This window comes from Varanus komodoensis, unplaced genomic scaffold, assembly GCF_004798865.1.
Source record: "Varanus komodoensis strain SLA01 unplaced genomic scaffold, ASM479886v1 scaffold66, whole genome shotgun sequence".
NCBI lineage: Eukaryota > Metazoa > Chordata > Lepidosauria > Squamata > Varanidae > Varanus > Varanus komodoensis.
The window spans coordinates 2,009,121-2,031,813 of record NW_025336296.1 but is presented as its reverse complement, the minus strand read 5'-3'; the positions used below and the strand labels follow the sequence as shown (position 1 = coordinate 2,031,813).

Below are 22,693 nucleotides of genomic sequence, written 5' to 3'. Positions count from 1 at the left end.
CATCTGAATGGCATTTTATCCAGTACAGCTTGCTGCAGGAGGAAAATGTTACATATCATTCATACATTATGTGTTCTCCAGCATCCATCTTCAATGGATTAAAAAGTTCTCCAGCCACCAGAGGAGCACCTTAATTTGTTCCAGTATTCAGCGAGGGACAGACACAGAACGGAGGAATCCCGTTCGTTCTTCGCCTGCAATTAATGTGCATGCACAGCAGGCAGGTGAAGAGGCAAGTGACACCAGAGAGCACTGAAGTCCTCTTGTAGCTTCGTTCAAAACTGTGTCAGTGGCTTACACATTGTCAGGTAACATGACCACTTTCTGCTCCTTAAGACCAGCCCCCAAAGGTTGTGTGGTCTGAGCTTCTATTCGGTTTCTGTGCTTGTATATACATAAAAAGCATTGCTTAAGAAGCTGGTGCAAAATACCAGTTTATTCACACAGCTGTTTTGCACATATGCTTATCATGCAAAATTGGACTGAAAAACCCTGTTCAAGTCCAGGTGTACCTTTGCTGCAACTATTACGCTGAAAGGGCCTGCCTCTGGGGAAGCAGGAGCTTTGGAGAGATGGCTTGGCTACTGCCTATCATGGGTCCCCAAGTGTGAAAGAACTGGGCTGTACCCTCTAGCTGGGTATGTACTGGTTCTGTCTTGTGGTCCAACTACCTTTAGAATATGTTGCGGGTGCTGCCCATTTATGGATAAAAATAACGCCTCTCTTGAGAATCTAAGCCCAACTCATGTTCTAAATCAAATATTTCACTGGTTAAGTCAAATTATGCAGAAAGTGAACATTAACTTGTAGTCAATCCATTTGAATTACAAAATCCCAAAGGTATTAAAAGGAGGGGTCATTTATTCTGGCATTGTAAGCTTACTAGCTCATAAATAAGCCTGAGATTAGTTTAACATTTTGACGTTTTTATATTTTTTGGGGTGGGGGCAGTCAAAGAAATGGAATATTAGACACTTCACGCCTAAGAAAGACAAAGCACAGGCTCACATAAGAGTAACCACAGAAAGCCTCAGTCCCACAGGCTTCCATTCTGAAAGATAAGAGAGAAGCAAACTCGGGCAAGAGTTCTTTCAGTTCTGAAGGCCAACTTAAATGGAAACTAAAGAAGCAGCTTAATGAAGGTGGTACCACAGCAGAGTTGACGTGACTACAAATCAACTCCACCTCCCACTGCTGTTGCCTGATTCTTTGTTATATACCGTATTTTTCGCTCTATAAGATGCACCCGACCATAAGACGCACCTACTTTTTAGAGGAGGGATCCATGGAGAGCTTCCTGATATTCACAGGCACATTCCCCATCACTTCCCCATGGGCTTCATTAAAAGACAGGATGCCATTTGAAAACATACACTGACCTGTGATTAACAGCTCTCACCTGTGCCAGAGGAGGGGGGCGGAGCAGGGCGCACCAAGCATGTGCCGGCCAGGTGTGCAGCCGGGCCGGCAGCATGCCGGCGGTGGTCTTCCAGGCCGCGTGGCGGCAGGTCTTCCAGGCCAGGTGGTGCCACGTGGTGCAGGCGAGCTGGCAGCGTCCTGGGCGTCGGGCACACACACATCGCTCTATAAGACGCACAGACATTTCCCCTTACTTTTGGGGGGGGGGAGTGTGTCTTACAGAGCGAAAAATATGGTAGATCCCAATTTTTCAGAGCTGCTGTTAGGATTCTTTCTTGGAGACAGGTGAAGCATGGGCAGAAGAGGACACTTCTAGACAAGTGACAACCCTCCAGTTGCACGTTACAAGCTACCCAATGAGCTTAAAAGGAACTAGGGCACTTCCCAGGAAATTCTACTGGGAGTCAGGACTGATGTTAGCACTTAATGGAATTCTTCCCTTTTCCAGACTACAATTCCCAGGATTCTTGGTTTTCAGATTGCACTGTTGATATGGCTTCTTGTGCCCTCATGGGTTAGGTTGCCAGTAAAGATAAACTGGAATTTTCATTATGGTAGTTTTAATGGTGCCACTCTCTAGAGTGCTGGCCAGTGACATAAAACATGCAGAATCATTTACTCTGATGGCTGACCATAGCAAAAGCTTCCAAATGTATGCAAAGAGGTGAAAAAGACATGTAACAACATCATTTTTGATCAGGTGTGCCATATTCACACCTACCAGGATGCAATTCTGTATTGCTGTCAGCTTGGATATATGAGTGTATACAACCCTCCACTCTCTGGATCTCAACATTACCAAGCCATTTCCTCACACCTGACATGTTGGCTACTCATTAGCTTGTCATTGGAAGAACTGTGTTCTCTCTAGTCCAGACAGACACTGGTTGGCATGCTTAGGGAGAAATGCTGATACTATGTACGGCCTTGACTAACTTGATCCATTGGGTGTATCTTGATGGCCCCACTGATAACTGATTCCCATGCTGTAAATCAGCAGCAGCGTATGCTCCCAGAACTGTCTTTTCTTGGATACCCCAGCCTCAAATTCCTCAGACAGCTAAAGCCATCAACACAACTAAGAAATATCAGATAACCAGTAGTCAAGAACAGATTGTTCCCCCATGTTTTATCACTTTCCCCAAACAACAGCAGGGGCAACAAGCAAAAACTCTGGTAGAGGAAGAAGCAAGATTGGTTTTTGCCAAGGCATCCTAAGGGACAAGTTTCAAAACTTGAATACTGAGAACAGAAATGTCTCTAGTTGTTTTGCAAAGATGGTAGCTTGGAACCCAGCTACCAAACTCACATTCTTGCTACCTACAGTCAAGTCATCTCCACCCTACTGCAGCCCTAAGAATGAGCACCCTTCATAATGTCCTCTCCTCGACAGCCATGCTCAGCTCTTGTAAACTCAGTGCTGTGGCCGCCTTGATGGAATCAATCCATCTCATAGTTGGTCTTCTTCTGTATTCAACTTCCCTAGCATAATCGTCTTCTCATGATGAACCTGAAAAACACACGTAGATAAATAGAGATATAAAGGCAATCAGCAGTGTTAGATTTCTGAAATACAGATTTCTCAATGCGCAATCTTGGGCCTGTCACACTCTACTCTCATCAGAAAGATGAGATGATATCAACCAAGGCCTCATGAAATAAGCTACGCAACTAGACACCAATATTGAGTCCAGAAATGCTTGCTAATGAAGGAAATATACTCATGCAAGCCCAGATGCATCCATCTCACAGAAGCGAAACTATCAGGTACATCCAGAGCACAACTGTAAAGTGACCACGAGCATGTGGTTTTTTTTACAAAGTCCCACTACGCAGAAACATCATTATTAGCCAAAGCAAAATGTTAATCAAGTCATCTCATTCACGCTTAAGCTTTCCCAAGATCCAGGCAGAAAAAGAGAGAGAAGAATCAAGGTGAGCGCCAGGGCCGTCTTAACGCATGGGCCTGATGGGCACTTGCCCATGGGCCCCATACTAATCTGTGCATATTAACCCTTGCAAAATTGGAAAACTTCCAAAATTAACAGCAGTTGTAGTATACTGCTTTGCCCGGGGCCCTTAATGCTGTTAAGACGGCCCTGGTGAGCGCGTGGCATTTTTCAACAGCTGTTGAGTAAACATCATTGTCCCCTCCTCAGATTTTTTCCTGGTCCATCACTCGGTGCAGTCCTACATACCTGGATCCAACCACCCCTTAAATTTCCCTCTAAGGCATTCTGGGAAAGGTGACTAAATTAAGATTGGAAAAAGGAGAAACAGAGAAGCCAGCATTGACTGATTTGCACGCTCCAGAAGACCACCTCCTTTGATGGCAATCCGCCTGTTCCTTAAGATCAGCTGCCGCATCTCTCTAGCGGGTGTCACTGTCATCCAGAGCAAAGTAGCGCACAACATGCTCTTCTGCGGAGGTGCCCTTCCCATAGTACTCCCAGGTGTTCCTCCTCTGTTTTGGGCACACCGGCAGCTGAAAGCACTCTTCTTAAACCAGCTTTTGTTTTCTGCTGTTGTTTTAAGTTAACTGATTGTTAGTTGTGGCATTTCTGCTTTCTGATTCTGCTTTTAGTCTGGTCATTGTATTTTTATGATAGGTTATTGTGATATTGATGCTGGTTTTTCATTGTGTAAGCTGCTCTGAGTGAGTCCAGTTTGGAGGGGAAGGGGCTTTTGTGTACTATTATTATTCTAGTTCTTTATTTAAAGTGAGAGGAAACCTCACCTGATGCACTTTTCGCTTGGTTGCTCTTTTGCATTCGGCAATAATGAGAATCAGGGTCAGAGGAAGAATGGGTGCTGGCAAAGAGGCAGGGCCTACAAGGGGAGATTTTTACTTATTTTATTTATATCCACCTTTCTTCCTTCAAGGCAGCTTACACCTTGCCCAGAGATCCCCCAAAACCTGGCACAGAAACAGGGCAAGGTGTGCAACAGTTTTACACACAGGAAATAGCAGTAGCCATGTGTCCTTAAGAGCTGACACAGGAAGAAATTTCCACAGCTGCCGTCGCTCTAGCCTGCTACACCAAGACATGGCAAGATACACCCACCCAGACAAGTATTAAGGGGCCAGGATCCTGTTCTTGCCATCTGGTCATCTCAGACGGGGCTTAGTCTCTGCTGGAGGCCTGTGTCACCACCACCTCTAAGCAGGAGAAGGGCAGAGGCTAATCCAGCACATGCCCAAAATTTATTAAGCAATACAATCTGTTGACACTGGAGGTGGCCAAAACGCGCAACAAACATATGAGCACCACACTCTTTTCAGGCACAAACAAAAGTTCCTATGTTTAAGTGTGACAATAAACTAAGGTGAGAATCTCACACGCAGTTAATCCAATGTGAAACGCACAAAGCCACAGGAATAATGGCCATGAACCGGAAGAGCCAGGAACCTGGGAAGTCTTTCATTCTTACTGCCTGCCCCACCTACCGGTATTCCACCCCATCCCCACCCCGGGGCGAACCCCATCAACTACAGGAGATGTTAGCTCCCAGAACCAGTGGAGAGGGAAAAGGTCCACACTGCTGCATTTGCCTGGCTTTCAAGTCCGACAGAGATCCAGTCACAGACCTAACCTGTAGTTTGGCCACTATTCAGGTACTGCAAACACAGGCAGCTCGTCAAACCCTTAGCAGACCACCAAGGCGCTGGTGGGAGGCTGCAGCCAGCTTCGTCGGTCACACATCACACTGACGGATCCAAGCCCTGGGCGGCAGTTCCAGAGGCACCCGCTTGCCAGACTCCACGCATTCCAAGCCCTCTCGTAGCCGCTGCCAGCTCCGTGGTTCCTTCCTCTGCAACGAGCCCAACGGGTCTGCCATCTGCTGCTTGGCACACACTGTATTTATTCAAGTGTTCTGCAAATTAGCCACAACACTCACCATTCCCTTCCACCGTATGTGGTCTATACCAGTAAGCATCACTTTAAAGGAAGTGGCGTTCCTTGGTTTTATTTCCTATCTGCACTTTCAAAGACTGAAGACACAGACACGCACAGTCCCCCTTTACCAGGACAGTGTTCCTTGCTGCACGGCCACTGGGGCACTGGCACGTTGCCGTTCCCATCCCGTTTCTTCTTCCTGCAATAGGTGCTCCTTCCAAGCTGGAGTCTCCTGGCCTTTGCCCAGCCTTTAGCTTTAGCAGAGTGCTGGACTACCAGAGGCTTCAGGCTGGGGAATCAGGATATTTGCCACTCAACAACTACAGGAAGGGCATGAAGGTAAAAGAAGAGCTACAGCAGGGGAGGCACCCAAGAAGCAAAGAGCAATGTGATTAGCTACTGAGTAGCTAATTGGGACACCTGCACCAGAGACGGGAAACAAGAATGTATGGATCTGCACTGTGAGATTTTGCTACTCTGAACAGAGCAACTTGCAGTAATTGTGGGACTGGGGGTCTCTTAATTTTGTTTGTTGAGTCAGCAAATCGTGTCTGGCCCTTCACAACCCCATGGACAACATTCCTCCAGGTTCTCCTGTCCTCCACCATCCCTCGGATGGCTGATGGATGTGGCCCTGCTTGGATGACCCGGACAGTGATGAGGAAGAGGGGTCCGAGAAGACTTGAAGTTCAGTGCAAGGCACCACCACTTGGCTGGAGCTGGTGGGAGCCGCTGAGAAATGACCCCCACTCCCCTTGGCTGAAGTTGTAGTTCCTGGAGCCAAAGCAGGAACTGCTTGAAAAATCATGGAGATCATTGTGCTAGCGGTTTGTCACATGTGTGTGCCGGCATGTGTGGTTCACAGATTCACAAAATAGCCAGGTTAGAAGGGGCCCGAAGGCCACTGAGTCCAACCCGCTGCTAGCGCAGAATGCCAGTTACTCCATCCTAATTGTCCCATTGCTCTTTGAATGCATCTACGTAGTGTGGAAGAGCACAAATCCCTCTTCCACACTAGATGCATTCTGCTGGTTCTACTGCCATGCAGCCCTCACGGCAGGAAATTCTTCCTTGCGTCTAGCCTGCTCCTGGTGTACTGTAGCTTAAGATCATTGTTCCACATCCTACAATCTGGGTTGAGTGCGAAGTCCTTTCCTTCTTTGTGACAGCCTTTGAGGTCTCAGCATTAAAGCTTCTCTGCCCATGTAACTGCTACATGACGGGTAGAAATTTGCCAGGTGATTTGTTTCTTAGCACAGAGGCTGATGACAAAAGCTTCACCTGCTGGCTTTCAGAAGGCAGAGTGAATGATGCTCAAAATTAAATTCTGCTAAGTGTTGCACTCCACAGAGTTTATTTTACTAGGAACTATCCAGCTGCTCCAGCAGACGGAGGTCTAACCTTCCACACATCTGCATCAGACAGCTCATGGGGGTGGACTTGCCAGAATCCACAGGGCCACCAATAATCACATGAAGAGGAGGTCTGAGTGCTCCGTATTACCTTCAGTTGTCTTCTCTGCCTAGCCACATCCTTCTGCCTAGTTGCATTCTGTGACCTCCAGCACGATCTGGTAGGGTGTCAGGGTGGTATTTTGGGCAGACCTCCAGGCCTGGGGGTACTTGGAAGAATGAGCAAAAGAGCCACTCAGCCCAGGAACGTTTCTTTACATGTTGAAATACGTGAGTGCTCTTTAAAGAAGTCAAGGTTGATGTTGTGGTGGGCAGACTGAAAGGAGCAGGAGGAAAACGGTGCTAGCTGCTTTGAGTTATTTAAAAGAAAAGGCTGAAATATCAAATACATGCATACATACATAAAATAGAGATACCCCAATTTCAGTAAGTGTATTACATCCAGCAGGAAACCATATTATCACTTAAAGGGGGTGCATAAGACCATTCATTCCAGAGCCTAAAATTGTGTTCTATAAGAACCATTTTTGTTGTTGTTCAGTCGCAGTCATGTCCGACTCTTCACGACCCAATGGACAACATTCCTCCAGGTTCTCCTGTCCTCCACCATCCCCTGGAGTCCACCCAACCCCACATCTACCTCTCCAGTGACCCCATTCAGCCACCTCAACATCTGCCATCCCCTTCTCCTTTTGCCATCTATTGTGCCCAGCATTAGGCTCTTCTCCAGGGAGTCCTTCCTTCTCATTAGGTGGCCAAAGTATTTGAGCTCCAGCTTCAGTACCTGACCTTCTAAAGAGCAGTCAGGGTTGAGTTCCTGTAGGATTAACTGATTTTATCTCTTTGCAGTCCAAGGGACTCTTAGGAGTAGTCAACTCTTCCTGACTCAGCAATCCTAGCAGCGCTCTTCCAAGTCAATCCCACCCCAATGGAAAGAGGACACCAATGGAAAACCAGGTCTTGCCTTCCTTGAGCAATACAAAATCAAACAGAGGCTTTTCCCCAATACACTTAGTGAGTTCCACCCATTTACAAACTCCCAACTCACACTCAGCTTGTTAAAAGCATATCTATGCGCATGTTTCTCTGAAAGGAAATCCCAGGGGGTTCTGCAATGCACTTAATTTCAGCCTAAGACACCAACTTACCAGGGTCTCAAAGCATGACTTGACCATCTCCTTTCCTTGTCCCATATTTTGGCTTGGGTTGGGGTGCTAAGTTAGCACAGGGAAGTGGGTGGGGATGGGTTCCCTTCTGGAGGATCTTTGTGCCCCTCAGAAAGATTAAGGTGGAGTTGGGTTTTTTGGGGGGATGGGGGTGGAGAAGGGGCAAATAGCTGAAGCTCCGCTATGGCAGGGGTGAATCATTCTCTTCCCTACTCCCAGCAATAGCCCCCCCCCCCCATGGGAGGGATTCAAGCCATAATCCCAGGATAGACCATCTTGAAAGGCTATGATCTTCTGACATGGAATAAGCCCTATTTAATGCACTGGCCTGCTGAGTGAAAATGCATGGTTGGAACTAGTGAAGGCTTCCTTTGACTCCAGGGGATACACGGAGCAGACAGTTTGTGGATGGGTTCCTAAAATAGCCAAGGAGTTTAGTACCCCACATTGGCCAAGTTCTGTTGGCACAAGAGACTGGGCCCCCCACAAACCTTTCCCTGGCAGCAAACCCATCATCCTTCCCTAATATGCTAAGGATCTGTTGCCCTTTCACGTCACCCCAGAGCCGCTGCCAGGGAGAGTCGCCTCCTAGCCTAGCAAAACGTGCTCACGGCCCTGGCCGTCCCGGGCAAACTGCGCTACCGATTTCCTACCTGCAGGGAGCTTTATCCACGGAGGGTACTCCAGCCCAGAACTGCAGCCAACCCACCTACCAAGGTCCAGAGCAGCAGAGCCCGGAAAATCTGTACGAGGTAGATGCACTGAACGTATGAAGCGGCATTTACGCTCTCGGACGAGGGCTTTGAGGATCTCGCCTCGCGCTTCCTCATTTCCTCGCGCTCGCCCACCCCCGCCTTTACCGATCCCTTCCTTTTATAGCTATCTTTCTGCCTTGTCTTCGCAGCTTTCTCCTCCTCTTTGCAAACCTGTAGCAGTGACGTTGAAGCTGCCCAACCCGGAAGCTTCGCTGCCGTGCAAGGGAGGCTGCGGGAATTTGGCTCCCCCCGTTTTTGGCATTGCAATTTGTCGGCTCGCGTCCCCCGACCCGGCCGCTCCATCAGCGCGGAGGAAAAACGGTGAGTGCCGCAGGATCCGGGGGGTGTTAAAAGCACGCTGCGTGGCGATCGCCTTGCAAGGGGGTTGCGCGAGTGCGGTAGTCCTTCAAATCGGTTGCAGCGGAGACGAAAAAGGCGTGTTAGTGGGTAGCATCCTTTTTATGGTGGGGGGGAGGCACTGCAATTCGGGGCCGATTCTCGAGCAAACGGGCAGAGAATGGAGAGCGATTCAGAAGCAACCATGTGCAGGAGTGGGGGGCGAGGAAGCGACACATGCCTCGCCTTCCCACCCCCGACAGAGCCTTCTGCAAGCCCCGATCGGGTGGGGATGCGCTGGTGGACGTGCACCCCGATCCTTTCCGTGGTCCTGGGGCGCGCAGTCCTGCGCCGCTCAAGGGGGCTTACGCCGGGTCGGCGCGCAGAGGGTTCTTCCGAGCGCCTCAATCCGCTCTACAAGCGACGCTCTTGGGGCGGGTTGCAGGCATGAAAAGGAGGCCAGGAGGCCACAGGAAGGGGGCGAATGTGTGAAGGGCAACGCCAGGCTTGGAAGGCAGAGGATGCATACGGCGGCACACGACCCTCCGTGCAGGAATCGCCAGCACGGGCGCGAACGTCGCGCTGGAAGCGGCAGCGGGGCGCTCCGGCGCCCTGCTCGGCCGTCATGCCCCGGCACAGAAATAGGTCGTTTGCATGTCGCTTCCTTTCACCTCGACCTGGCAAGCGGCGGAAAAGAGCGGCAGCCGAGCAAACCGTTGGGGCGCGGGGGGAGCGGTGTGCGTGGCGGCGGGGCGGGGGAAGTGGGCCCCTGTCAGGCCAGGCGGCCCTCCGACGCTGCGGGAAGGAGAGCGCGCGAAGACTCGCGGAAGATCCAAATGCGGGCTCCGGATTAGTTTTTTAACAGTACGAGTCCCACAGTGACTCCTCCCCGCCATGAAATTACTGCAAGAAGGCTGGGGATTGGGCGCCAGAAGCGCTTTAGCGTGTGGCAGGTTTCGCTTCTGGTCCTCAAGAACATTCCTGGGCTTCGGATTCTTTTGGTTCTTCCAGGGCTGTCTACTCAGATGTAAGTCCCAGTGAGTTCAGTGGGGCTTAGTCCTAGCTGAGCGTGAGATTGCATTGCGGGCTGGCTGCTGTGCGTGCGTTTAGTCGGCAAAAAGTCCAACAACTTCCGCACGCCGGGGGATGTAGCGCTTTTCCTGCATCAGGTTCCACCCGGAACGTGGCTTTTGCGCCAGGGTCGTGCCGGCTCATCTCACGGGTTCGAGCAGAACACGAAGTAGACTCGATGTCCCTGGGGTGTCCGTTCGCCTTGGGCAGAGGCACTCCTGCCGTCCTCGCCTCATGATAAGGGTGCCCTTTTGCTTTCTTGCTTAATACGCAAGACACTCGTTTTAGAGCGCAGTCGTACGCAGGTTGAGCCGGAAAAAGCCCTCCAGCTCCCAGCATTCGCTACCTGCGCCGGCTTGGGGATGCTGGGAGTCGTGGGACTTTTCACCCTGGCTACACATGCAGAGCATTGCAGACGTCGCTGCTTTTGGATTTTGCGTGCGCGCTAAAACCAAATCCGGAAGTCAGCCCGTGGAGTTCACGCCGCCGGCTGCGAGGCGAGCGCAGCCAGAAGCGGTAGCCTCAGGGCCCGCTTGCGGAATTCAAGCGGACTTACTCCCGAGTAAACTTGTCCCAGCCCCGTCGTGCGGCCGGCGCTCGGTCCGGTTCCGTGGCGCGTTCGGGATCGCCGCCTGTGCTTGCGCATCCAAGGCAGCGCTCGCATCACCTGCCTTTGAGCCCCCACGCGCGCTCCCGCTTGCTCTCGGGAGGGGTCCGGGGAGCGGCAGGCAGGAGCGGTACGCACGATTCGCCTGTGAGGAGCGAAACTTGCAAGGTTCCATTCGAATCCGACCATTTCTGCTGCCTTCCGGTGCTTCCTCGAAGCAGAGAAGCTTCTCCCACCTCATTTTTGTCGCGCTGTGCTTTCACTCCGCTTTCTCCTCCTGAAATACTATTTCAAAACACTAGTTCACCAAATAAAGGCGGCAGCAACAACAAAACGTACCGAATAAACCAAGATCACTACAGTGAAAAAGGCATTCATTACTTATCAGCCTGTAGTTGAAATACTTATTGGAACTCAACCCCTAAGGAAAGGGTAAAAACAGGATTCGTGGGACATGTAAAAGAGTGTTTGCGAGTGTAGGTTTGTGTTATTTTGCGTGCTGGTGTGGGTTAGTTGGAAAAATCTTGGCAACTGCGCTTGGTTGGAATTGGATCGGAGTTTGAAGAGCATCAACCTAGGATAGCAATGGAAACTATGTACCCAGGACATCTTTCTTACAGTTTGCATTCTTTGCTTGCTGCAGTTGCTAAGTGTTGTCATAGTCATATTCTCTGCAATTTTATTCACTGGAGAGTTCCAGTTACGTGCTGGGAATGACTGTATAATTGCTTAACAAGATCTTTATGCAGGATTCCAGGATCCTCAGGTTTGGAAGGTGAAGTAGCCTAGCTTTAGATGTTAGCACTAGTCCAACATGGCGTAATTTCAAACAATCAGCAACCATGGATGAGGTTATAAATACATAATATTTGAAGTAGCAACTTGCATAAAAGATTCAAAAGAAGTAAGTAGGCATTTGGCTCCCTTCTTAATGTGATTCAGGCAAAGAAGGTGACACAGTTGCAGATGATGATAAAAAGACTGTGTGCTTGGTTCAGTCCTTTTCAAAACAGCTGCATAGGAAGGAAAGCCCCCATTATCAAATGAATTTTTAAAAAATCTATAAATTTTTCCTGCTATTCGAGCACAAAAGTCTTGGGGATTGTTATGAGTTGTAAATGCTGAATGAGTAAGTGGCATTAGTACAGACAAATCAGGAACCAATTTTCCAGCAGTGTTCCCAAGTAAGCATAGCGTCTAATCAATGCATGCTCAAAAACATACTTGGGTCTGTTGGAATGTCTAGTGCAAATCAAATCATCAAGAAGGTTAGTGGCCCCGTACACAAAGGAGGGATGTGTCCATCCTTCAAGAAATCCCTGTTGAGCAGCACCCTAACATAATTCTAAATTTGGCACTGCCTGGGTCTGCGAAGAATTGCTCTCTTCAACCATGGGTTTTATCTTGACTGGATAAAATCTGACATCCGTTGCTCCATTTGGACAGGGATGGAATAGATAGATGCAGAGGAATTGTTTGAAATGAGAACAGAAATCTGAGCAAAAGATTCATACTTAGTGTAGCTATTCTAGTTGTCCATGACAAATTACTCTGTCCCCATTTTTTAGTATTGGAGTGAAGGCGCATGTACACTAACTGTTAGCTGGGTTTATAGCGTTCATGTAGGGAGGGAGAGATGCAAGCTCCCAGATGTTGCTAAGGCTTAATAAAAGCACATTTCTTTTCTTGCACAAAAGCACATTTCTTTTCTAAATGGGCTTTGTGACTGCAGGTATATGGATATTAATCATACCTGACTTAACAATAGTTTGCTTTGTACCCAGAGGTTTGCCTAAAACCATTTAGTGGTGAGATTCTGTCTTGTACTGTGGATACGGGATTTGTTATATAGAGGGTTTGCAGAAAATTTAACCTTATGTTCTGTGTGACCAACATGTATGCACTGAACACACATATTAGCACAAAAAGAAAGCAAACAGGTTCAACAGCTAACACATACACTGAAGGAGACAATGGGCAACCTTGCCTTCTACCCCTCTGCAGCTAAAAAGTTATTGAATTCTGATTGTTAGCAAAAGGAAATACTTAAGGACTTCAATAACAGGATCTGAAGCCTTGAAAAATATTGGATTTAAGCTCACTTTTAAAAGAAGGTATTTAAGATAAGGTCAATCAACACAATCAAATGCTTTTTCTGTGTGAAGGGGAAAATTGCTATGTGAATTTTTGCTTTATGTATATGATCTATGGTTCATCTTATATTTTCTGTCAAATGCCTACCTACATGGACTGTTGGTCTGGATGAATGTACTGAGTACTGTATTCAACCTTCAAATGAACACCTCAATAAAAATCATTGAATCCCAAGTAAGTAAAGATATAGGTGTGTAAGATGTTGGAGCTGATGAATCTGTATCAGGTTTTAAGATTACTGTGAACCATAACACTATGTAATTGGAGTTCTGGCTTTGATCAGAGCATGACTGAAAAAATCTGCAAGAAATGCAAGCAGGGGATGCTGAAAAATCCATCATGACCATCTCAACCAAGACAGGTCATCCGTTTAAGTTGTTCATCCCTTGGTCCACTTCTTCACAGATAACTCTAATGTCACCTGTGCTCTGATGTAATCATTGGAATAGGCAAGGAATCCAGAAAGTCCTTTATTTGGCTGACATGTGGCTATTGAGATGGAAATAATTCCTTGGAGAATTCCAAATCCTCATCTTTCCTAGCAGTAATGGTGTTTACTTACTATGCATCAGTGGCATACAGATGGGCTATCTCTTGTCTTTTAATTTAAGTACCTCTCCATTTTCATGCAAGAAGTCTTTCCTGCTTGTTACCCCTCTCAAATTATGCCTGTTTGGTATTCATCAGTGCTTTCATGATGTCTCTGGTGTCCAACAAATTCACTTTGTGTCTCACCACCCTCCCTTTTGTGAATATTTTATTTGCACTGGTTCTCTTACATTTTGTTCCAAGTCTTACATTTCTGTTGAAAGTTCTGAATACACTTGAACCCTCACTGTCAGAGCCTCAAATGCATCCCAGACTAATAATGGAGAGCAATCAGGATGAGAATGCTCAGAAAAAAATATTGAGCTATTTCTTGACTCAACTGATCAATGAAAAATGGATTTTGAAGCAGAAGCGTATTCCATCACCATGTGCAAGTATGATCTATTGGGTGTGCAGGGTGCAAGGTAACTGAGATCCAGACATGCTCGGACCATTAATTGCACCAGTATGAACAACTTGGTGATCCCTTGCTAAATTATAAGTCACTGTTTTACACTGGAGTACATCGTTGAATCTCTTGCACAGGCGTGCTATGGATCCACTAGCCCTGATGAGTTACAACCTCTCATATTTGTGATCTATAGATGGGCTGCGTAGTGGTGCCTTTAAATGGCTAAAAAGGGAAGAGAAGAAGGCTGATGGAGACCTGCGAACTGAAGATGACAAACTCTGTAGATGGCAGTGGGAGGGCTACAGACAACTTCAGATGTCTGTGGGAGGACGGCTGATCCTTTTACATTTCCCCCTCTTTCTTGCTGTAAGGGGAGACCTCAAATTTAGCAGGCAGCAGGAAGGGGAGGAGAGTTTCAGATCAGTTTGTCACATTTGATGAGGGTCTGAACAGTCCACCGGCCACCAGTGGTGGGTGGCAACTGCATTCATTGCATCTTTGTAGAATATGGTGGGGGGGGGAGGGTATAGGAACAGGGTCATGGCAGTCTGATAGCTGCCTTTCTAATGCATAAAGGGCTGGAACTGGTTTTGTTTCATCCTGGTGAGAATTTCAGCTCCTCCAGAGAGGGAAGAAGCAGGGAGGCTCCTGGTCAACCAGCCTAGAGCAGTCTCCCCTAAGCAGATGTTCTTCAGAAGCAATCACTGCAACTCCCATCATCCCTGACCACTGGCCATGGGAGCTGAGATTGATGGAAGCTGCACTCCAAGATGCCTAGTTTCCATGCCTCACCTTTTCTCGGTTGTACAGGAGGGCTTACTGGAGAGCACCCCAAATCTTGCAACCAGGACTGCTCCAAATCCTGCAGGACCATTATTTCAACCAGGACTGGGAACCTTGTGGCTGTCCTGATGAGGGGGCTGGCTAACTCAGGGGTGAGTGGCCGGCTGGATGCTTCAGCCTACAGCTCCCATCAGCCCTGGCCAGCACAGCGAGGGTTGAGAGGAGATGCAGGCGAAAACGTCAAGAAGGCCACAAGTTATTCAGGCCCCGCCTTACGTACATTCCACCATGATTCGGGGCAGCGTTGGCGAGGGTCCTCCAGTCACTCCTTCCACAGTCCGGGAGAGGAGGGGCATGCAAACTGAGCATTCTTTGCGGCTGCGGCTGCTCTTCTGAGGTGCTCCAAGCAAAGAGCCAGCAGCAATGCTGCTTTGCTGCCCAGCCTAACCCTACTGTCCCCTGGAGCTCGCTTGCCCTGATGCAAGGGCCGATTCCTGGGATGGGGACGAGGACCCTTGAAAGGCTGTGGGGCCAGAGGCAGCCCTGATGCAAGCGCTCATTCTGCCTGAAGCACAGGGGCGTGCGCCACCACCATGCGCCCTCCCTCCTCCTGCCCGCCTGGCCTGGAGAGCCCAGTGCCTTTTGGTTGCCACCACGCAGGAGTTCCAGGGCAGGGCTGGGGGCAGGCAGAGAGGAAGGGCCACGAGGCCTTGGGGGCAGGAACAGCTGGGTTCTTGGTGGCTCTGGGTGCCAAGGTGCCAGCCCTGCGCCAGGACCTGGTGTGAGCCTTGGAGCCTCAGGCGGGGGTCTTTCCAAGGCTGCTCTGCGCCTTCTTCGTGCAAATCAGGGTTTGATAGGAACGCTTCTCCGAGCCGTAAACCTGCTGAGTCTCATCTGAAGTGTGCTGGTTATCGAAACCCTCATTAAACTTCTTTGAACATGTTCATCTGAGGAGGCAATATTTTTCCAGGTCAGGCCACTTCGGAATGAAATTCTCTAGAATTAAATTTGTCTTCCTGCTAACAATTCTCCTGGGCTCTCTCCAGTCGCAATCCATAGCGCTACGCTGTAGATTAAAAGAGCAATATGTGGGTTATTCTGCCTCGGGTTTTTCATTGCAATCGACATGCTCTCTCTGCTGCCCCATTTGCTAGCGGGTGGTGAGGTCTAGTGGTAATATAATAACAGCTGTAAGCTTTTCAGATTGACTGTTCTGCTGCTGCAAATGGGGTTGCATCGTCAATCAAGCCTTTACCTGGAATGCCAAAGTGAGCAAAGGTTGCACTTGGTGCAGATGATGAAGCGAGCCAAAACAGGCGTGAGTGTGGAGCTGTGGGCACACCTGCTCAGTGCTGCTGTTGGGCTGAGACTCTGAGGCAGATGTCCAGGGCTCCGTGACGTGCCAGGGCTGATCCATCGCATTTGGAAGTGAAGCAATGCACCTTGGCCCCTGAAGAGGGGGTCCTTCAAGGCCATGTGGCCCAGAATCTAAAATTGTGCTGCTGTACCCGGAAAGGGAGTCCAGGACAACGGGATCCCGTCGATCGCGCAATTCCAGCGTGTCATCTGCTGCCACTTCCTGATGTCTACTGGGGAAGGACGCAGGGGCAACAGATTCCTCCTGATGCGTGGCTGATCTGTTTCTTACCCAGTGTGTTCTGTGTCTCTTTCACTACCGAACCACCGTACTGTTTGATTAGAACTTGAAACACTTGGCGGACGAGGTCTTCTGCTTTTTTCTGTACAGACCGTGGTGTGATGAGCATCGTTCCTGTTTCTTTTCTTTTATAGCCCTCCCAATACAGCCAGTTGCCCCTGACCAGCAAAGCCCTTCTGAAATTCCTGAAGCACCGAGAAAGCATTGAGGCTATTCTGATCTGGCTGAAGTTGCCTCCAGATGAGACGCTTCATAGTGCCTCGCAGCCTTGTGCACCGCCTTGGATGGGGGTCCAGAGGATGGCACCTCTCACCTGTAGCTCTGCCAAGGGTTCCTTCATCACTTCTGTCTCACTAAACTTTCTATGGAGTAAATCTTTTACGAGAGAGAAGATGGAATTGTTTGAGGAATTTGAAGTGCTGGACCTCCATTCGGATCTGATGCAGGCTCCTTTAGGGTACTGGCCCAGATGCCTTTCTGCATTGGCTTGGGGTGTGTTTTAGGGTGTCCACTCAGCATATGATGGGTGCCGGCCAAGTCTGTTGTGCATGGCCGTCACTCCCCGCCAGGGTGCAAATAAACACTGGAATTTTTCCAGATGCCTTTCTGGCCATGTGTTGAACACAAAGGTTGCCGGAGGACTGCAAGTTTATCATTTATGGAAAGGCATCCACAATTCTCAGCTCAATTTTGATTCTATAGTTAAAGGGAAATATTTTCCAGGTAAGAGAAGTGTGTTGTTGGTTTCTGATGTTTGCTGGTGAGACAGCCAAACAGTTGGGTGAGAATGCATGGAAAAGCAGTGTGGTATACTGGTTAGAGCAGCCACCCCACCCCAAACGAATCTGGATATATTCAGATGTGTTGAATTAAAATTTCCCCCAGGTTCAGCCAGCATAGCTGGTGGTCAGAGGTGATGGATGTTGTAGACTAAAACATCTGGAATGAGCCAGGTTTGGAGAAAGCTGAATTAGTATGTTGAGTCAGAACTGGAGTAGCCCAAATTAAAATCCCGGTGTGGCCATGAACTTCAGTGAGTGACCTTTGGGCAGTCCGGTTCTCTCAGTCTAATCTGCCTCACAGGGCTTTTGGGAGGAGCAAAAGGAGAGGAAAACCATTGTGCTGCCTTCAATGTAACAATGGAATGGAAAGTTCTCTGCCAGAGAAGAGGAGCTGGTCAGACTGATTTCCTGCTCCTTTCCTGGTTTAGATGCTATCTCTGCTCGAGTTGTTGAGCTATAAGAGCTGCACAGGTTGTGACCACCAACATGTTGGCATCCCCTTGCTCATGCCCGTCACTGTCTTCTTCGTAATCCAGTGGTGCGCTAGATCTTTGGAGCTCAGCAACATCTGGAAGGCCGCAAGTCACCATCCCTGGTGCAGAGGGCTTCTTTGCAGGACCAGGAGGTTCTGCACGCTAGAGAAGATCATCCTGTGTCACGGTCTGATGTTGTCCAAGGCAAGTGACGAGCATTCAGCTTCACTTTCCCATGTGTATGACATGGGAATAAGAACCATGGCCTTATAGAGAGGAACCATCAATAAAGACTGCAGACTGCTTCGTAAGCTGAATGCATTCTATGAAGTTGTCCCCATTTTATAGGTGGAAGCCCATGATTAAGACCTCGTTTGCAAAGAGGGAGCCTGTGCCCGGTCTGAGATTTTGATCGACGTCCTGGGCTCAGTGGCGATTCTGCTGCATTCAGCTGTGTGTGGTCCTTCTGCAGCAGTTGCAGGTGGCAGCTGAAACATTTCTGTCTTGTTTTACACGTTTCTCAGAAGCTGGCTCTCATTTTCCAGATGGAGGCCACCTACTGCCCGCTAGGCTTTTGCTGGTGAGACTTTACCTGAATAAAAGCAAATTATCCCCTCATGTCAGAGCCGATGCTGGTCCTAGGACTTTATTTTTATACGCCATCCAATACTAAAGTCTCAAATACTAAACTTTCTAGTCCTGCCGGTTTGCCCATCCAACCAATGTATGTCTTGTGGGCTGAAACAGACTTCCCAAAAAAGACAGCAGGACTATACGCCTCATCATCCCCACGCAGTGGGGCCAATGGCTATGCTGGATGGGGATGCTTCTAGCCAAGCCTCTGGAGGGTGACCAGATGGGGAGGGCTGGCGTGGAACAGGGGCCGCGACCCTTTGGTACGTGGTGCCTCGTTGGGATTTTGAGCATCTGCCTGGGGCACCATCACAAAATGGCTCCAGTGGAGGATGTGGCTAATCACATGAGGGCTGTCCAAAAGAGTCTGGCTAATTAAACGTGAACTAAAAAGTGGGGGGGGGCACAAGTCTCGGGGCTGGGAGGGAGGGCAAGATAGCGAGGCAGAAGGGGAGACGGAGAGAAAAAGAAAGAATCGGGCTAGAAGGGAGGGAGGGATGAGTGCTGAGCAGAGTTCAGGTGAAGCAAAGTTGGGATGCCTGTGCCCTCCAGGTGTTCTGACCTGCCGTTCCCATCCGCTCTTCCCAGCAGGGCCCAAAGCAAGGGAAGATGCTGGGAGCTGCAGGCCAAAACATCTGGCAGGTTACAGATTGCCCACCGCTATGTTAAAGATGCAGGATCAGGGAAAGTTCTGGTAAGGAAAACTGGCTGGGGATGCTGAGAGTTGTAGTCTAACACACCTGGAGAATGCTAGGTTGCCTGTACCTCAACTAGCCTGAAGGCATCCTTCGGTCCTTTCCTCCTCCTCCTCCTCAAATTGGCTTTGCAAAACTGCCCAGCTATTCTGAATCACTAGCTTCAGGCGGAACAAGATTTTAAAACACAAGCTTTCCCCCCGCCCCCTGGCCTGACGGAAGCAAGCTGTTATTCCAGAGCACTTTAACAATAAGCTTCTTCTCCTTTTGACTTGTGACATTAGTTCCTCAGTTGGGTGTGGGTTTTTTCCCCTTACTAGTGTGATGCCTTCTTGCTAGTAACCAGAGTCATCACTTCCAGTTTTTAAGAAAATTTGATTCTCTGTATGCACAACTTATCAAAGAAACTTCCCCCTCTTACTCCAGGGCATTACATACACACAGAGGCTGGGCTTGCAGGACCAGGGAAGAAAAAGAAGCCATGGTCGCTTATCTCTGACCCCTGTACATACTGTTTGCTCACTGTCCCATTTCCGTATTTACCCGTGTTGGGTGCAGGTTCCCTTGTCCAAACCCAGTAACTTTCAGATCAACCTGCAAATCATGGCTTGCTCTGGTGGGCTTTGAAGCCACTGCTTCAGCCCACCTTTGCCAGGTACAGACAGCAGCCAAGCTGTGCTTAATCCGGCTAATTATGAGAATAAGGTGGCCCATGGCTAGCACACATGGGACTGGAAAAAGCACTCACCATATCTACCTTCACTTCCTGGGTGGTGTGAACCCAGTCACACAATATCTTCGGGTAACTGACAGAAATCAAGATTTTTCCACATGCAGTTCAGCCAATTAGACAACACATTTAAATCGAATTATGTGGACTTCCGTAAGCATGATTCTCTCCACACGCCAACTTTGTTATAATTATCATTTTCATACATGAACACTAATCAGTCGTACTGAGAATAAGCCGATTTTGTGAGTGCTGATCATTTGTGGTGGTGATGTATTGGAGAAAAAGATACTTTTCAATTTAAAACACGAAAGTGAGAGATTTAGACCTTTTTCTCCGGATTGTTGACTTGGAGGTTGTACCTCAATCGAAACAACATTGAGTGATAAGGCAGCAAAAATTATTATCAGTGTACAGAGCAAGGATCTATCAGTTTTTAAGAACAACAGAGCTCTCTGAACAAAGAGAACAAACAATATATACTAAAAGTTCCATCATACGACATGAGTACATTTAGCCAATCACAAATAAATATATATGATCCTAATAATGCAAAATTGTAGCTACATATTATAATCTATGGTATATTCTACTTCTCAGTACATCCCAGGAAGTGATACCTAATAAGGAGAATATTCTAGAGCTTTCTGTCCTGTGCATGCACATTTTTTTCAAGTTCATCAAACTAGCTTCCTGTCTAACCTTTGCAGTGCTCCAACTAGCCTTCTGTTCCCCCCACAAATGGTATCACCCATGAACAAAAAGACACTATCCACTAGGCAACTCGGTAGTTTGCAGGTTTACAAAGAAGTACAGGAGAAAAGGGGGCCACTACACCCTTCTCCAAACAGGACCGAGTGTCCTTGGTTGGCACAGAAAGCTGCTTGATTAGTGTGGTGGAAAGGAAGATTTGGAGGGAGGGGGAATGTAATGGAGTAGAGTTTCACAGGGGTATGGCTGGCTTACACTCTAAATTTCAGTTTTTTGCTGAGTGCCCTTCTTGTCATCTTCTGCCCGACAAGCTGGCTAGCACACCTTTCCAGCTTCTCCTTCCCAAATGAGTCCAGGAAGCTGGAGGGGGGCCACCCTGGCTGGGGAGGGCAGGGAGCAATTGGGGTGTCCAAGCACCCGAGGCTATCAGTGGCTACTAGCCTTGCTGGCTAGGCGTTAACTCCTTTCCCAGGGGAGGCAGGGCTGCAAGCTCCAGCTGCTGAGTTGCTGGGCAGGTGGACGTCTCGCACCTGATCCTGTGGGCAGCTGGTTTGCCACCATGATCACGGAGCGCTAGACCGATGGACATTTGGTCTGATCTGGAATGGCTTTTCTTATCTGCCTGCCGCCCTTGCCACTGCACTCCCTTCTCCTGGACCATCCTTGTCTCCATCACTCTTCCCCGCTGCCTTCCACCACAGCCACAGCATGGCGAGGGAGGGGGAGAGGGAGAGGGAGAGAGAGCAAGAGCAGGAAGGAGGGAGGGAGGGAGGGAGCCGTGCCGAGCCAAGCCCACCTCTCGGTTGGGGGCGGGGATGTCCCAAAAGCCATCCATCTTCACCAGGTGGTACCCAGGGTGACGCCTTTGAGCGATGCTGAGGTGCCAGAGGGCATCACCCACTCGGTGCCAGTTTGACATGGGTTCAGGCACCAGTCCCTTTGGCAGGAGGAGGGCAAATTCATAAAGTGACTCTATTTTATTGTAAACCACCTGGAGAGCCTTCTGGGTTATGAGGTAGTCTATACATGTTCAATCAATCAATCTTATGTTGGGTGTCTTTGTTCAGATCTCAAGATTTTAGTGGCACTTCCATCCCACCACCCAAAAAGGAGTGCGCGCACGCGCGCGCTCTCTCTCTCTCTCTCTGTGCGCACGTGTGCGTGTGCATGCACATGTGTGTTAAGGAGAGAGAATATTAGGATCGATTCATGCGCAGTCCCCTGGAGACGACTGCGGAGGACACGGCTGTGTGGGAAGCGCCCAAGATACAGTCCTGTGCAAGTTATGGCAGAAAAATGCCTCCAACTCGCCAGCTGCCCAACCAGCATGGCCCCTTTTTATGTTTAAGCTTGCACCGGATTGTAGCTTGCACCTTAGAAGACTTGTTGGAAGCTGCCCAAAGGACCTCGTGATCGGCCCGGGCCTCCCTCCTGCAGGCTTGGTGTTTGGGACACAGCTTCCCTGGGCAGTTTCCGTGGCTGACCTGGGATCTGAGGCACTTTCCTGCAGGTGAAATGAGCAAATGAGGATCCGTGTGTTTTGCAGTGTGGGAACCATTAGGCCACTTCGTATGTTTGTCTCTATTATGGACACTGGGGAACAAAGGAGGCAGGAGACCAAGGCCGGGAAGATGTGCGCCACTTTCGCTTTCTCGTTTACCTCTCACGCTGATCATAGAAGGCGGTCAATAAAACGTATGATGAACATGATGCACAGCCGAGTTCTTGCATGCAATGATTGCATTTTTATCTCACCCTCGCTCCAATGCCCTCCAAGGTGGCAGATCAGATCCGTCCCCTCCCCACTTGAAAAGAAATATCTTGCAGGGTAGGCTAGGCTGAGAGAGGAAAGCCCCAGCTTACCATGAACTTTGCCACTGAATGGGGACTTTGGCTTACTACACGTTGGAGCAAAATACCTTGGACTGGCCCTGCTCGTTATCCAGCATGCGATCTTCATTAAATATTATACAATGTGATTGTTTGATGTTATATTTCTGGATCTCTTATAGAACGTAAAACCAACCTTTCAAAGATGTATTGCTTGCTTGAAGGTCGAATTCCTACCCTGCTACGTGTGCTTACACAAAGAGAGCACCACCTCTTTATTTAAGTGTCTCTAATCTCCTTGGGTGGTCGGCATCCTTCCTTTGCCTGGCTTGAGTGGAAACCTCCTTTTGTGGGGCTATCACAGCTGTGTTTCCTTTTCTGGGTGGGAATGGGATTGGCCGATGACCTGGCATGGCCTCTTCTGGCTACTCTATCCTTGTACAACTTCTTTCTTCAGCCAGACGTGGCTCATGTAGGACTCCTGGAGATTCTGAGGCACCATTTTGAGGACTGCGATCCATAGCCAACATCACTGCAAGAAGTTCCTTTTCTGTTGTGGTCTTCCCCTTCCCCTTCCTTA

The 22,693-nt window shown here is 48.8% G+C and overlaps 1 protein-coding gene across 2 annotated transcripts in view; it reads left to right on the top strand.

Annotated features, from left to right (window-relative positions):
• Nucleotides 1-8,829: 8,829 nt before the first annotated feature.
• The window catches only part of CYRIB (CYFIP related Rac1 interactor B), a 75,623-nt gene continuing 61,759 nt past the window's right edge, over nucleotides 8,830-22,693 (top strand). For both annotated transcript variants that reach the window (XM_044450409.1, XM_044450411.1), the window contains exon 1: nucleotides 8,830-8,972. The gene's annotated coding sequence lies outside the window, so the exon portion shown is untranslated. The remainder of the gene's footprint in view (nucleotides 8,973-22,693) is intronic.